Below are 15,003 nucleotides of genomic sequence, written 5' to 3'. Positions count from 1 at the left end.
TTTCCACACTCAGAAAAGCCCTCCTGTCCACACTTGAGTCTCTTAGTGGTGTTTGTTGTGTCACATCTGGCACTCCCAACCCAGAAGCAGGGTTGGGAACTCGGTCAGTGACTCAGACTCAAGTCGTGAAGGTGCGTGATTGTGGGCGACTTGTAAGCCACGCACGTGGAAGACTCTGAAAAAGACTCAGTCAGGAGTGCAGCCTCTAATAGACTCAAGTTGTGTCGACACACAAAAAAGTCCATTTAAAAAGCCCACCATTGGAAAAAAGGGGCTGCTGCCAGGCACTGTGTGTCGGAGCTCTCTTTGAACACTCCCCTGCTCATTTGTAAGGAGGGCAGGAGGTGTTGGAGGGACTGAGTGAGAGACATAAGCGGGGAGAGGAGGTGGATCACGAGTAACAGCTGTGAGGCGTACCAGGACAATCTGATCACTGCAGCCAGTCATTCAGTGGGGCTTCCTCCCCCCAAGTAACAACACAGCCAAGAGCTATAAGGTTGGAAAGCAGCACAGGGCAATATCATTTTCTCCTGCCTCTGTGGGCTTTTGCAGCCCATTGCAAGGCAAGATTGCAGCCAGTTGGGTTCCTCCTGCTTACACTCAGCCAATAAAAATATCCAAATGCCCATAGTTGGTCCAATAATCATTGGTTCCTTCCTATCAGAGATGGAGAAAAACAGCTCACTCTCACCTCCCACCCGATTCCTCTCCCCCTCCCCCTGGAACTTCCTGCTGCCCACCAGTCAGAATTCCTGCACTCCTAACCGCACTTTCCTGAGAGTAAGCCCCATTGAACAAAATAAGACTTATGTCTGAGTAGACCTGGTTAGGATTGTGTCCAGAGTCACTAAATGGTGACTTGGAAAGTGCCCGTTATGACCCTTTTCAAATCTAGGGGGGGCAAGCCCCACTGGGTTTTCCCAACACTACCCTGAAGTAACTGGTGATGATGCCATCACAAGTTACTTCCAGTGGTACTTTGAATCAGTGGACCATGTGAAGTGGTATGGCAGAGGAAAAACCTTGAGAAATACTGTCTTAATAAATTCCATTTTTGCCCAGCCCACAGGTGTACACATTTGACCCCTGTTGTATGCATCATTGGGCATAAATGGCTTAAATCTTAAACTTGTTATCTGGTGTGCTCCCTGGGGCATTTGGTGGGCCACTGTGAGATACAGGAAGCTGGACTAGATGGGCCTATGGCCTGATCCAGTGGGGCTGTTCTTATGTTCTTATCTGTATTTAATAAAGCTTGTTTATAATTGGAGAACCCTGCCTCAGAGTGGCTTCACCTGGGACAGGGTTGGGCAAACTTTCAACTTTAGGGATCCTGAACCTTTAACAATTGTATTGAAGGAATACATCCGTGAGATGACAAGCTGCACCTGCTGAAATTCTCTTTTCTACACAATTGTTAAAGGTCCAGGATCCCTAATGTTGAAAGTTTTCTCACCCCTGATCTAGGATTTAAAAAAAACACACCTATTTTCCAGAGAGAGCAAATGCCAGCTGGGTCAAAAACAGTTCGCCCTCCTAACATTGCATAGTTGGAAAAGATGCATAAAAAAGTTTAACTAAAATAATCAAGGGACTGGAGTAGTTCCTAAAAGCAAAGGATAAAGAGAAGCTAATGGGGTAGAAGCATGATAAAGATGCAACAATTTCTGAATCATGCAGAGAAATAAATGGAGACATTTCTTATAAAACTAAAACCTGAGAGTCATTTCAGGGCAACAGGTTTAAAAAAGTAGTATGGCACACACTATTTACCTGTGGAATGCATTATTGCAATTTGTGGTGTGGTTAGTTGTTGCTTAATCTATCCATTAATCCCATCTCTGTTTAAAACTATCTGTTATGATAGCTAAAAGGAACAACAGTGTTCAAAGGCACTATAACCATGAACAGAAGATGTTGAGAATGGCCATCTTTAATTCCCTACATGTGGGCTTCGAGCAGCAACCGGCTAACCCATTAGAAACCAAACTAGATGGATTTTCATCTGATGCTACAAGGTACTCTGCAATTGTTCTGTACAAATATCTGCATTTGGATTTCCATTTGTGATGTTGTAAACCAGTTCGTTTCTTTCAAGGGATGAGTCTGTTTAGCTTTTACTATTTTGAAGCTTGGCTGATTTTGCTGCAAAGACAAGTGTTCCTTTTGTTAACTTCACTTTTCATTTGTGCATTCATTGCTAGTTTACATAACAGATATGAACTTTTTTCATCAATTGCAGATTCATGTTGCTTTTCTTGGTACCCTTTCCCCCCTCCAAGAAGCACAGAGCAACATTTTTAGCCTCACTGCAAATATAAGAGTGACTTGCCCAAGGTTCTGTAATGAGCTTCCCATGAGACCTCTGACTTGAATTGGACCAGCAAATGTATTGTGCTGATTTAACATGCTACACTGTACCACCAGAACATACTATTCGTCCTGGATGAACAACTCTGGGCTGTTTAAATATGTTTTATTCCAGTTAACCTGAGCAGCTGCTGGAATCCTTGGGATCCAGGAAAGCCCAATCAGATGTTCTGACATAGAAAAGACCAGACATAATAAGCAGGTAACATGCTGCCATTGCTCAGGATCTCTGTTCAGCGTGTACTGAAGAATTATTGAAGAGACATCTTGGGAGCAGTGCTGCTACCCAGCATGTGTGCCTGAACCCATCTCTATCTAACTAAACAAAACGTTGCAGCACCACCTCAAAGACAGGTAGTGAGTGGTATGTTGGTACATTACACAGGGTATGCAGGGTCAACCCATGGCAACCAATTTGCTGCTCCCTCAATCCTTTTCCCTCATTCTGTGTATCATTGCCAACATACACATGCTTGTGCACAACCCACCACCATTTGCCACCTCCTTTGTTGCTTCTTGTAAACTGCTGGGCTGGGAGGATCCTGTTCCTTCCCACCTGATCACTTTGCAAGAGGTGAAGAGCAAGCAAAAGCAGCTGGCCTTTTTCTTAGTGGTTAAGAGAGTGCTTTGGAAAAGCAGTGGAGAAACTGGAAGAGAAAGTAAGCTTCCCCTCCTCCTCTCTGAGTATACAAGAAGATAATGGGGCGAGTGCAAGCTGTGGGGCATCCTGTGCCAGCTTGCCACCTTCCTCTATCTGCTGAAGTGGCTGTTTCAGTTGGCCTCTTGGGTAGGCTCTCCCCGATAGTATGTAAGGCAGCAAGTGAGGGGAGCAGACAACCAACCATTTAGCTCCCACTTTTATAGCTGAACAGAGAACACTTTGATTAGTAATTTTTCCATTCAGAAAGCAAGATATATACACTTTAAAGGACAATCACTAAAATGACTTTATCTGTATTGAGATCAGTACAGGTAATTTTATTTCAATTTTGCTCTGTGTCCTGACCATTGATGCATTTCATGTATATACATTCCTCTTAGAATTGAAAGGCTCCTTTCCACCTTTTTTTCTTGGCCAACAGACCGAGGCAGGGAGGCAAAGAAGGAAGGCCCATAGCCAGGGAGACAGACTACACTTGCTCCCAGTGTGAAAGGGATTGTCACTCCCGAATTGGCCTTTTCAGCCACACTAGACGCTGTTCCAGAACCACCATTCAGAGTGTGATAACAGTCTTCCGAGACTGAAGGTTGCCAACAACAATGCTGCTGCTCAAAGAAATTAGAAGAAATCGTCACCAAGTCAAATAATTTTGCAGGCACAAATAGTGCAAATTCACAATTTAAAGACTCCAATAGTGAAAAGGAGAGCCAAGGCAATGGCTAGAAAGAGGGGCCATTGGGAACTCTTGTCCAGATCCACACAAAATATTACAAATCTTCAAAGGGATACAAGATACATATTCTGTTGCTTTTCCTAGTAACAGTTATGGATCTCAGAATCTGGTGAGGATCATTCTATGTGCAATGCCTGCCAACAAGGTGCACTTTTTTTTCCAGCCACAGCACTTTTGTTGACATAGTTCTTGTCTTTGTCATACCAGCTGAGAACTAATCGTTCAGAGGACCAAAGTGAAGGTTAACGAAAAACAAGTGTGTTCAGTTTGGTCCAGAATGCCAGCAGCCAATATTTGTCAGAATGCCAGCAGCCAATATTTTAGCACTATCTTTCCTGAATATTGGTAGCGGGATAAAGTCTGGTTAATTAAATTTGCAGAAGTGATAAATGGGAATGGTGAGTGCGGATGGGAGCCTGTAAAATGTCTGGAATATTATGGATGACAGAAAATCAGATCATGACTCAGACCCATTCCTTAATTGTCAGTCTCTTTACAAGTTCTTTTTCCAAAACTTTAACATCAGCCAGTGGTCCCCCCTCCAACACGCACAGAGCCTGCAGTTCTATACATTATTTTATAGAAGTAAGAACAATTGGAACACAATGGGAATTCTGAAGATATGCATAGGATTGAGCTGTAATATTTTTAAATCTTTTAGACTCCAGTGACTTTTTGGCAGTTAGAGGAATTTAAAACATACTTTTGCAGAATAACCTTTTTCCTGTCTTTCCTTTGGCCTTGTTACAAAAAAATGTAACTTAATTAGAAGTAGGTAATATGCTGATACATTTGTGGGGATCTCAGATTTGAAACATCGGAAATCTAGTGTGTCCTAACAAGAAAATTTGCAGCCATAATGAGTGCAGTGAAACACGTGAGACATATTTGTCATTGACACCAGAGGAAAAGGCCTCTAAAGGATAGGCAGTTGCAGCTGCTGATGCTGTTGGCAGTGGAAGGTTAGTGATAAACAGTGGGAGAATGTTGTTTTCACAGTACTGAATGTGTGTAAATTAATGCCTATGAACTTTTTCATGCCCAGGAACATTTGTGCCCCCAGAAGAGTTTGTGGTTCTGTGACTTCAGATGTTGCCCTTTCTCATAAAGTTCATATGTTCCTCTTGAAGTGCACTAGTTGGGGAAATCCATCATGTTGTATGTTTAGGCTGAGAAATCAATGAAAGCAGAACTATCAACAGGACTTGTTACAAGACTGGATAGTAATAGGAAAGGCCAGAGTAGTGATCTCCCAGTAAGACCAAATAATAAAATAAATAGGCAGAGTCAGAGGATTAAATGCTTAGCAGCCAAACACATTTATTAGTCTTTCTTTTTCCAGGAACCCAAAAATATTTTGTAGTTATAATGTAAGCAACTGAGTTGCACATAATACAATCATATCTTAAAAAAAATAAAATAAAAACAAAAGCTGTTTAAAAGCAAAAAAACCCTTCAGAAAACGTAATATATGTATTATACCATCTCTCAATTTCAATGAAATGACGACGACTTAATTCCTTATTACTTTTAACTTGTTACACTCCAATAAAACATCACCCTTTTGTTGGTTTGAAATCCAGCATGAGAAATACAGTACCTGCTATGGCAAAATACACATAAATGCAACATTTCAGCTTATTTGTACATTAGTAGAGTTTAAACATTTTATTGTCTTTTTTAAGTGAACCAGTGATTTTAAGTACCACTATACTAAAATAAAAATAGAGAAGAGAGGGAGAAGAGGAGGGGAGCATGCCATGCAACAGCACATAAAGTGCCAAGTTTCTGTGTCCATGTGACTCCCTAGGATAGAAAGTAAACAGAAATAAAGGTGATACGGTGAAAGATTAAGCTCTAGTATGAAAAATATTGTGCCTTTTCCTGTTTTCCACTGTCCTGCACTGTATTTCTTGGATGCCCAGACAGACAAATGGATAGGGGGAAATTATTCAAGTATAAGGAAAAATACTTATAGGTATATTTGCAAAGAGTCTCAATACATGTATCCACTATTATGCCTGCTTGGTGAAGGGACAGTGTTCAGGTAATAGCACTTATGCTGTACCTTCGTATTACCTATTTATGTGCAAAGTAGAAAAGCTGCCTCTTCTAATCCAAATCTTTTAGACATAATTTGCTTCAAAATAAGGCTAGATGGAGTTAACCTCTTCTTCCATTTCCCCTCTTGACATCTGCCAACATGGCTGCTCATAAAAAATGAAGCAAATTTCACTGCTGTATATCCACCATCAGCCGGTTTCCTGATCAGTTCTTTGTAAACATAGCTCCTTAGGAGCTCTGAAATTAAAGCAGCATTTCAAGTCTCTATCTAAATAGTGGAAACTAAAGTAGTTCTAAACTTCTCAACCACACTCTTTCCTAATCCCTCCCGACCCCAAAAAAGTATTATTTTAAAAAAGCTTTAAAATGTTAACTTTTCCAAAGGAAGCCATGCAGAATTATCAGCAAAGCAAAGCTATGTTTATTTTAATGTTGGATGTTTTGGGTGTTTCACACTTCAGTTTTTCTTCCAGATTGGTGGAAAGAAGAATTTAGAGTGAGCATACGTAAGCAGAGATTCTACATACACTCGCACCATACTGAATTTGATCCCTGTAGAATTACTAGTCACTTAAACAGTTGTGCACAGGGATTAGAAGAAGCAGAGCTGCTCCTTGGGGAGCAAAGGATGAAAAAGATGAAGGAGATGGAGATAAAGAATGGAACCAAATCTCAGGCTTTTAAAGGGTCAAAATTCAAATCAGGGGCTCAATATGCACATCCCTGAGATGCACGTCTAAGACTGAAGAGAAAAGAGTGACTGCACTGTAAGCAGGAAAGAAAAAAGTAGCAAAAGTTCTTTACTCCATCCCACCTACCCCCCCCCCCGTAAGATTTTGGGAAGGCTGTAAGGCATAATCACAAGCAGCATCTATTAATGAATGCTACAATGTTTCCAAGTTTTATTGGTGTACAATGGCTTGCATGTACTGGCAATGAGGCAGCATGTTTAACATTTAAACAGAGAAGAAGGACAGTGTCCACATCTCTAGCTGCCTACTGGGCAGATCCTGTCCTTTTACAGCCCTCAAAAACTGCACAGTGATCTTTCCTTCTTTCCCAATAGCAGGAAGAAAGGTCTCTTCTATTCTAGGGTTAAGCTAGCTAAAAGCTGATATCTAACTTAAAATGGAGGAAAAGACAAGCTGCAACTCCATTTAGATACTTTGTGAAAGATATGGGAAATTTAGGATATTTCAATCCATGAGATATTTAATTTCTTCTTTAAAATGTACCTGTCAGACTGGCATTTCCGTACATGTGGAAGAAAAGAGGAAGACTGACGTTGAAGAAAAGGAGATTATAAAGCAATGTGGATGGTTCAGCTCTTCAACTCCTTTCTAATTGCTAAAAGTAGTTCAGAGTACAAGTTTCTGATGGCTTAAAAAGATTTACAGTGTTTCCTCTCCCTCTAGAACAGCATGGGAGAGGAGGTATCCTGTTAGTTATACCTCCATATAATAATACTTTTTAAAAAGTACTTTTTCTTTGAAGCACTTCACAAAAACATCATTCCTCACAAACCCCCTGTGAGGTAGGTAAGTATTATTATCCCCATTTTACAGATGGGGAAACTGAGGCAGAAGTTAAATTACTCTTGCCTAAGGCGAAAAGAGGAAAGAGTAAAGGCCAGGTTTAGATCTCAGGAGTTTCAGCCTCTCAATCTAGTCTTCAAACCACTAGTCCAAGCTGCTCATTAGAGGAAAAGTTAGGAAGAGTAAACCTTCACTAAGGATGAAACAGAATGTAATATTTCAAAAAGGCTTGTTACACTAAAAGTAAATATGCACCACGAGGTATTCTGCAACAAAAAGCTGAAACTTTTTTCTTTAATTAAAAAGGCAATCTACCAGAGAAGAATTCTGATAAGATCACATCTGCAAGGCAATGCATGTGAGAATGACGGATCAAGTCTCGTATTCATTACAGTACTGTGAACACCAACAAAACATTGCTGCATGAAAAACACTGAATTACAGGTAGGAGATTCTCTTGGCTATAAAACTGCATCCAAGAATGCCAAGGTGAAAAAGGCAGAGACTATAGTTCACAATACCCAAGGGAGACAGTCAAGGCAAGACACCTCCATTAATACAGGAAATAGCCTCTACATTCCAGAGATTGTACACAGAAGACATGATTTTGCCTTTTATAGCAGCTTCCTGCCAGGAAAAAGGGCAGTTAAATTTAGGCCTTTAAACAAACTAAAATTATGGACCATCTTCCATATAAAATTTCCCCTTGTAGTCACAGCTATCGGCTGCCTTCATTTTATTACTGGTAGCAGTAGCCCAGAAAAGTCACATATGGTCACTAGCATGTTTAAGTCTTCCTAGACCAGTTTTGACTGGCATTAAAGGACAAGGAGTTAATCTTGTCAGTAGAGTATATATTCCACAGCAATCCCTGGGAGATCCTGTTATTTGAGTTGCATCTATGATGGAAGCTAGTAGAAAATTTTAGGACAAAAGGTTAGAAATGCAAGAGTGGAGAAGCTATGTTTCAACTCTCCTGAGGAACAAGGGCAGTTACAAAGGAAAATGAATAAAACCCTAAAGACAGTGCTTGAGATGCTGTTTCCTGAGGTTGAAGAGAGGATAGAGGAGCTGGTGGTGGTGGTGGTAAATTCTCTCCTTTGGGAAAATGGGCTGTTTTGTGTCATGCTGCTGACCTTGGTCTAACACTGCATGGCAAGAATGCATAGTCCTGCAGAACAGGTAGAATTTTCATTTCTGAAGCCAATGTTATGCCACCCCACCCCCAAATTTGCCCGACAATTAAAGAAGTCAACTTCTGAAGAGACAGGTTCCCAAAAGTCCTCCAGTGACATCAACCTTTTTCCTCCTACACCAACATGGGAATTCAATGGACACAGAAACAGTTTCAACAGTTTAGCAGGGCTCTCTCTTTCTCCCCCAAACCATCTCTTGCCAAATGCATAGTTTACAATTCACTTACAAGATAAAGAAGCAATGCTGACCACATATGGGACCTTTTTTTTGTTGTAAAAGAAACAACCTCTTCTTAAAGTTCAGTATCAAAATTCACATTTGCATAATAATACATTTCAAGGCCATTAGAGAGGAATGAGAGCGAAGCAAAGAAAGCTGCAGCATCTCTCCTCCCTTTGTTGTCCTGAATGGAGCTGAAGAGAGCCTGCTGGAGCTTTTCATTTGGGAAGGGAGCTGAGAGGTGCTACAGCAATTCTTGATTTTGTTACACCTTGGATTTGAGGCGGGGAGAAGAAGAGGTGGAATATATATGAAAAGAACAAATGAGACACTGCAGATTCCCATGTTTAGCTACAAACAGCTTCAAAGAAACAAAGATTTAAATTTATTTTTTAAAAAACACTTCTTCCTCACCATTTCAAAAACATCCTTTTGTGTGTGTAATACCCTGTTCATTTAAATGGCAACATTAAGTGTGCTAGAAGTTATAGGGTAGAATTTGTTTCTGTTTTTCATCAGGACACTGACAGAGAGGGCAAAAGTGTGCCTACACCCACAAATGGCAGAAGCTACAAAATACCTTCTTCTCTACATGCATAAATGTGTCTCAAACATCACTGCGTTTCAGTTTTCCAGTGCTTTTTTAAAAAAAGGGTTAAAGCAAGCCACATACACAAACATAATAGATACATAATACAGATACAAATTCAACCAGCAACTGAGAGCTAGCCTAAATAATGTCAACTTATGTGAATTACAACCCATCCACACTTGGATGCATCTGTCACACAACTGCATATTGCGCAGCTTAGAAACCAGCCCCCAAAGACACTGCTTGTCAAAAGGTATCAGCAGGCTGGAATCTTTGCATTTGACCTTTAGAGAGAATAAACTGACCATCATCTCCCCTGATCAGTCCAAGTAGTCTCCTTGAACTGACAATCACATACTCACAAAGGCACATTCAGAGATACCACATTTAACTTACTGCTTGTTTAAAACTTTTTTTTAAAAAACCAAACACAAAATCAAAAAACCCACAAGGGAATGTTAAGCGCTTATATCCCAAATCCCATACCTACTGACCCAGCAAAAAGCATCACAATGTATCACTTTGTGAGACCCTACTCTACCTTCAGAAGGTACATATTTCTTTAAGAAGTTAACACTTCTTTTTGCATAAATGAATTTTTTTTTTTCATTTTTGGCTTACACAATTTGGAATACAGCACACCCTCGCTATAAAGCTCTGTTGTAAGGCTACTCCCCAAAATAAGGCTGCTCTACCTTGGCTCCTTTTTATTTCCTTTAAGTCCCTGTTCCCTCCCACCCAAACTGCAAAGCACTCAGCATTTTATATAAAAAGGAGGGTGAGCTAATCTGGCTGGGATAAGGGAGGAGAAGAAAAGCACTTGATATTCACAACCATGCCACAAAAAATATGAACCAGCAAGCTAAGCAATCTTCATAAGAAGGACCCATAGTTAAAAGGTTGCATTTTCCAACACAGAAAACTATTTTTCCTAGTTAACACATGGTAAAAAATGAGGAATTTAGTTATTTGAATGCATTGATTGGTACACTAATACCTAGGGTGGAGGCACTAAGCGCTTAAAGAAACACTTGCTCAACACTGCCCACCTGTGTTTTTTATCCATAGGAAAATTTCCCATATCCCTATTTTCTTCTGTTCTGTACATAGCCAATCATGTATCAAAATATATCCACAAGCTGCCTGGCACAAGCTTTATTTTTAATAACCTGGAGTGCACTGGTTTTGAGTTAAAATGAATGGCTCTCAGGCTCAAGTAAAAACATAATTATATGGCTAGTTTAAAAAAAAAAATTCTACAAGGATCTTGCTTAAAGTGTCACCATAACCACCACAACATATGGAAATTGGCTCTTAGCTGAGGCTGATTCTTTTTGTTCTTCTATGGCCCATATTTTGGAGATATTATCAAATATTATACTGCAGAAGCAAACTCAAAGAGCAGGTATGCCGAAAACATGTGCATCACAGATTTGGGTCTATGGTGCCTGTTAGATGTTCTCCTAGCCACATGAGAGTTGCTTATCGGAAAGAAAATTTGACATGTCTGGGACCTCCATCTAATCATGTGAGAAGAATTGATTACTTGAGTTTTTCCCATGGAATTAGCTCCCCCATGTGGTTGGAAGAACATTTAAAGGATACACTGGTCTGACAACTGCTGAACATTTTGGGGGCCTGCCAATCACAAGACCAGGCTAGAAGTTTGGGTCCCTTTGTAACATAGGAGGGGCCATAATACCTTTATCATTTGGCTACTGTTTATAGGCAATTCAACAACTTTATGAAGAAGGATAAAAGCACTAATTTTAATCACACTTTGTTTTATTTCACTTCTCTCACCAAGCCTTAAGAGAACTACTTAAAACCTCACATGTTCATTCCTGATTAAAAAAACAATTGTATGAATCAAATTGTATGGATCCAATTCAAAGGTATTGTATTTTTCCAAAATCTCAGTCACAAAAGGATTACACTATATAGATGACTGCTACAGTAGAAAATTCAACAAAATATCTAAAGTAGAAATTAAACAGTATTTGTTCTTTGTTGTCTAAATCTTGTATACAGCAAGTTTAACTGTAAGGTTTAATGCATTATGAAGCAACATATCTATACATCGCTTCCCATACCATTTACAACATGGAAACTAATCAGTGTTGGCATCAATTATAAATTTGGAAAATCAGGGAAGCCAATAAAATACTACAGATTCTATAAATATTTCTTCAACTAATAAGATTCAAATCAATGTGTGCTCCTAAAGCATATATTAGTTCCAGCACACATAATTTTAATGACATTTTGGGTGGCATTTATATTATCTGTAGGAGTTTTTACGTTGCATAAAGGAAGAGCAATCCATCCCAGCTAAATGAAAACTTCTCAGAGATAAGCCTTTGTCTCAGTCATTACTACAAAAATGAAATCAAGTACTTTGGAGCATTGAAATATCTTGAATAAATCCTTAGTTTATATGGAATCTGATGTTCTCTGGTTGTGCTGGTGACAATGTATCTCTCCAGCTATGATCTTCTAGTTACGTCTGTGACTCCCTTTCTCATATATATATATATACCATCTCATGTATATACCATGCTTGTTTGCAAGAGAAAGCTTAGGTGTTTCAGATTCCAGGGACCAGGTTTAACTATAGCAATGCATGCTTAGTCAGGGCTGAATACAAATGGCATTATTTGATGCTCAAAGGGCTGCTTTTTATGAGATACTTTCACTAAATTACAACACCTGAGAACAAAATAAACATATATTGCAACAATTATGGGAGTACCAGGGTGGGCCAATTGTGACCTTTTCTTTCAAACTATCACGCAAATGGCATCTTTACTGCTCAAGAACTGTGCATTTTGAAAGAAAGAACAGCCCATATTAATGCGCACGTACACCCTTCCTGACACAATACACTTAGTATTTTATACTCTGGTATGGTAGTTGATACTAACATGAAAAGCAGGTTTAAGGCATAATAAACTGATCTGTAAAGTACTGTCTGGGCCCACAATGAAGGTATAAATAGTGGATACAGGGCAACATTTGTGAAGATAGTAGGGAACAGAAGAGAAAGTTGGCATTAAAAAGATGTTAACTCCTGTCATATTTTCCTAATTCATATACCTGCAATTCAAATCAAAGTGGAATGATCTGTCTGTTTACATTCATTCATTTATTTTAAAAAAACCCAAAATCTTTAAAAGGGGAGTTCAAGAAAAAAGTGTCTCAATTGAGTGTAACAGTAACTTGGTTTCTAATCTTTTGACATGGCTAACTGTAGCCAAGGTGAACAGGTTCCAGGTTCTGTTGTGTTTCAGGGGAAGTAGTTGAGGAAATGCATATTTTATGATTTTCCTTGTCAAAAGAAACATTAACAAAAAGCTCACAGCAACATAAAAGTATGCTGGGGAAAAAATTGCTTTTCCTAAGGAAAGTACAACTTTTCCCAACTATGTCAGCATGCCATGTTAAGCAGCTTTCTAGAAACAAGTCATAGTATTGTTACATAAAAATGAGTTAGAAAAAAACAAAGGAAGGTCATACCCATCCAAATCATATTCTGAACATATGCAGTATTTTGAACAGGGCAAGGAAAAGAACCAGAAGTAGTAACAAATTAAGGGTTGACTTTTATGTTAGATAGGCATATGCATTTACAACATATGGATAAGAAGAAAAACAACAAAATTGATATGGGTTGTTTCTCTTTCTTGAAGGATGCAAAAGTTGTTTGAAAACAAGAATTATTTGACATGCGGCTTTAAGTTGCAGAGGGTATTCTAAGAAATCTCCAAAGCCCTGTGCTATTCTTTGCCTCTTCTGTGCAAAACACAGAAGAAAATATACTATCACCCACAACATAGCTGTTCTCTGTCCACTGTGATTTCAGATTCCTTCTTGAAAGTAGAAGAAACCTTATTAAACTACTTATTGCAAAACCTAGCTTGTCTTATACAAATTTCTACTTCTTATTTGAGTAAATCTATCCTTAAAAAACTGTTCTTGATTACAGCTTGGTGCTTATGGTTCTCAAAAACAACTCTTACTGGCCAAGGGGAGTACATTAGATTAAAAACACAACAAACATGTGAAAACCTGTAGTGCTTAGCACAGCCCAAAGAGACACAACTAGCCAAATTTCAGAAATTCAAGGATGGAAGGTTGCTAAGTTTTATTCCAATATTATATTTTGATATTTTGACTTTTAGAAAGTGACAATTTCAATTTGCATAGCTTGAAATGCTGAGAAGGCAGCTTTAAATATGAATAGTCAAGCATTTACTGTTCTACCCTTCTTCAGCAGATGCCAGCTAAAGTTCTTGTCAAGTGACAGGCTTGGGTTATTTATTATTAGTCTTAACTAAAAATTGGTTTCTAGCAGTTTGTCAGCCAATAAACCAAATCATCTGACAATTTGGTTTATTAAACCAAATCATTCAGACAAATAAACCAATAAACGAAATAAACGAATAAACCAATCATTCAGACAAGTAGCTTCATTTCAAAAATAAGGGGGGAAATTAGAAAGGACCCCTCTCATGGTCTATCACACTAGGATCTGTTGATGCTTCTTTTTCAATTTGCACTTGAGGGAAACAATGCAGCATACTGCTATAAATGGCAACTGATGTCACAAAACACAACCACACTTTATGTGATGTTTCAAACACAGACACAGTATTAATGTAGCAGAAAAACATGAGTTCTGCAATGTCTGAACTGCAGCGTGAGGTGGGTTTTTTGTTGGGTGTCATCGACATACCAATTAGAGAACTATGGTGGACAAAACAACGCTCCTTATCACATTTCATATGTTCTGGCAATCCAAGATTTTCTTATATGAAGATCATCTCAAAACCAATAGCAATGTATGACGTTGCCCTTAAATTTTCCAAGGAAAACATTATATCATTCTGTATGCAACTCCTTGCATTACAGGCCTTTAAGGCTTCTTTTCAGCATGCTCAGAGCAACCATATTAATTTATAAAAATGGGCTTATTCATTTTCCTGGAATGACTGAACTGCATATGTTCCCCCATTTTTTGCAGGATGCATGGGTGTATTACAAAGGCACTAAAGCGGTTTCTGATTTCATTCTATCTAAAAAGCTTCAAGCAGATTAAGTCCCTCTCTTTTTGCGCTGGGAGCTGGGGGGCATCCACTCCAGACTAGGGCTTCAGAAAGCCGGTTTTCAAGGATGGATGTTCTGATAGCTGGCACTAAGAATTAATGTAACTTATTCAACCTCCACCCACATCTCAAAACTTCTGTGTACACTCTGTGGCTGAAAAACGAAAAAGCAAACATCAAAATGATTAAAATTAAGTGGTAGCAATGTTTTCTCTCCAATGCACACTTCACTGGATTCTTCCATAGACATGTCTCTTTCTCATTTACTGACTTTAAAATGAATACAAGTTAAAACTGTTCCATTACTGGGACACAATAAAGATACTGCTTTTCTGAAGCATTCTCTTAAAATTTAAAAGTGGTTTCAAGAAGCAACATCCTGTACTCCCAGCTCTTCCTCTTCTGTGGCCGACTTTACGCAGTCAAACCAAACTGCATTTTATATATATATATATATATATATATATATATATATATATATATATATATATATATATATATATATATATATATATATAGTTTTTTGC

This window comes from Tiliqua scincoides, chromosome 7, assembly GCF_035046505.1.
Source record: "Tiliqua scincoides isolate rTilSci1 chromosome 7, rTilSci1.hap2, whole genome shotgun sequence".
NCBI classification, from domain to species: domain Eukaryota; kingdom Metazoa; phylum Chordata; class Lepidosauria; order Squamata; family Scincidae; genus Tiliqua; species Tiliqua scincoides.
This window is presented reverse-complemented; position numbering follows the sequence as displayed.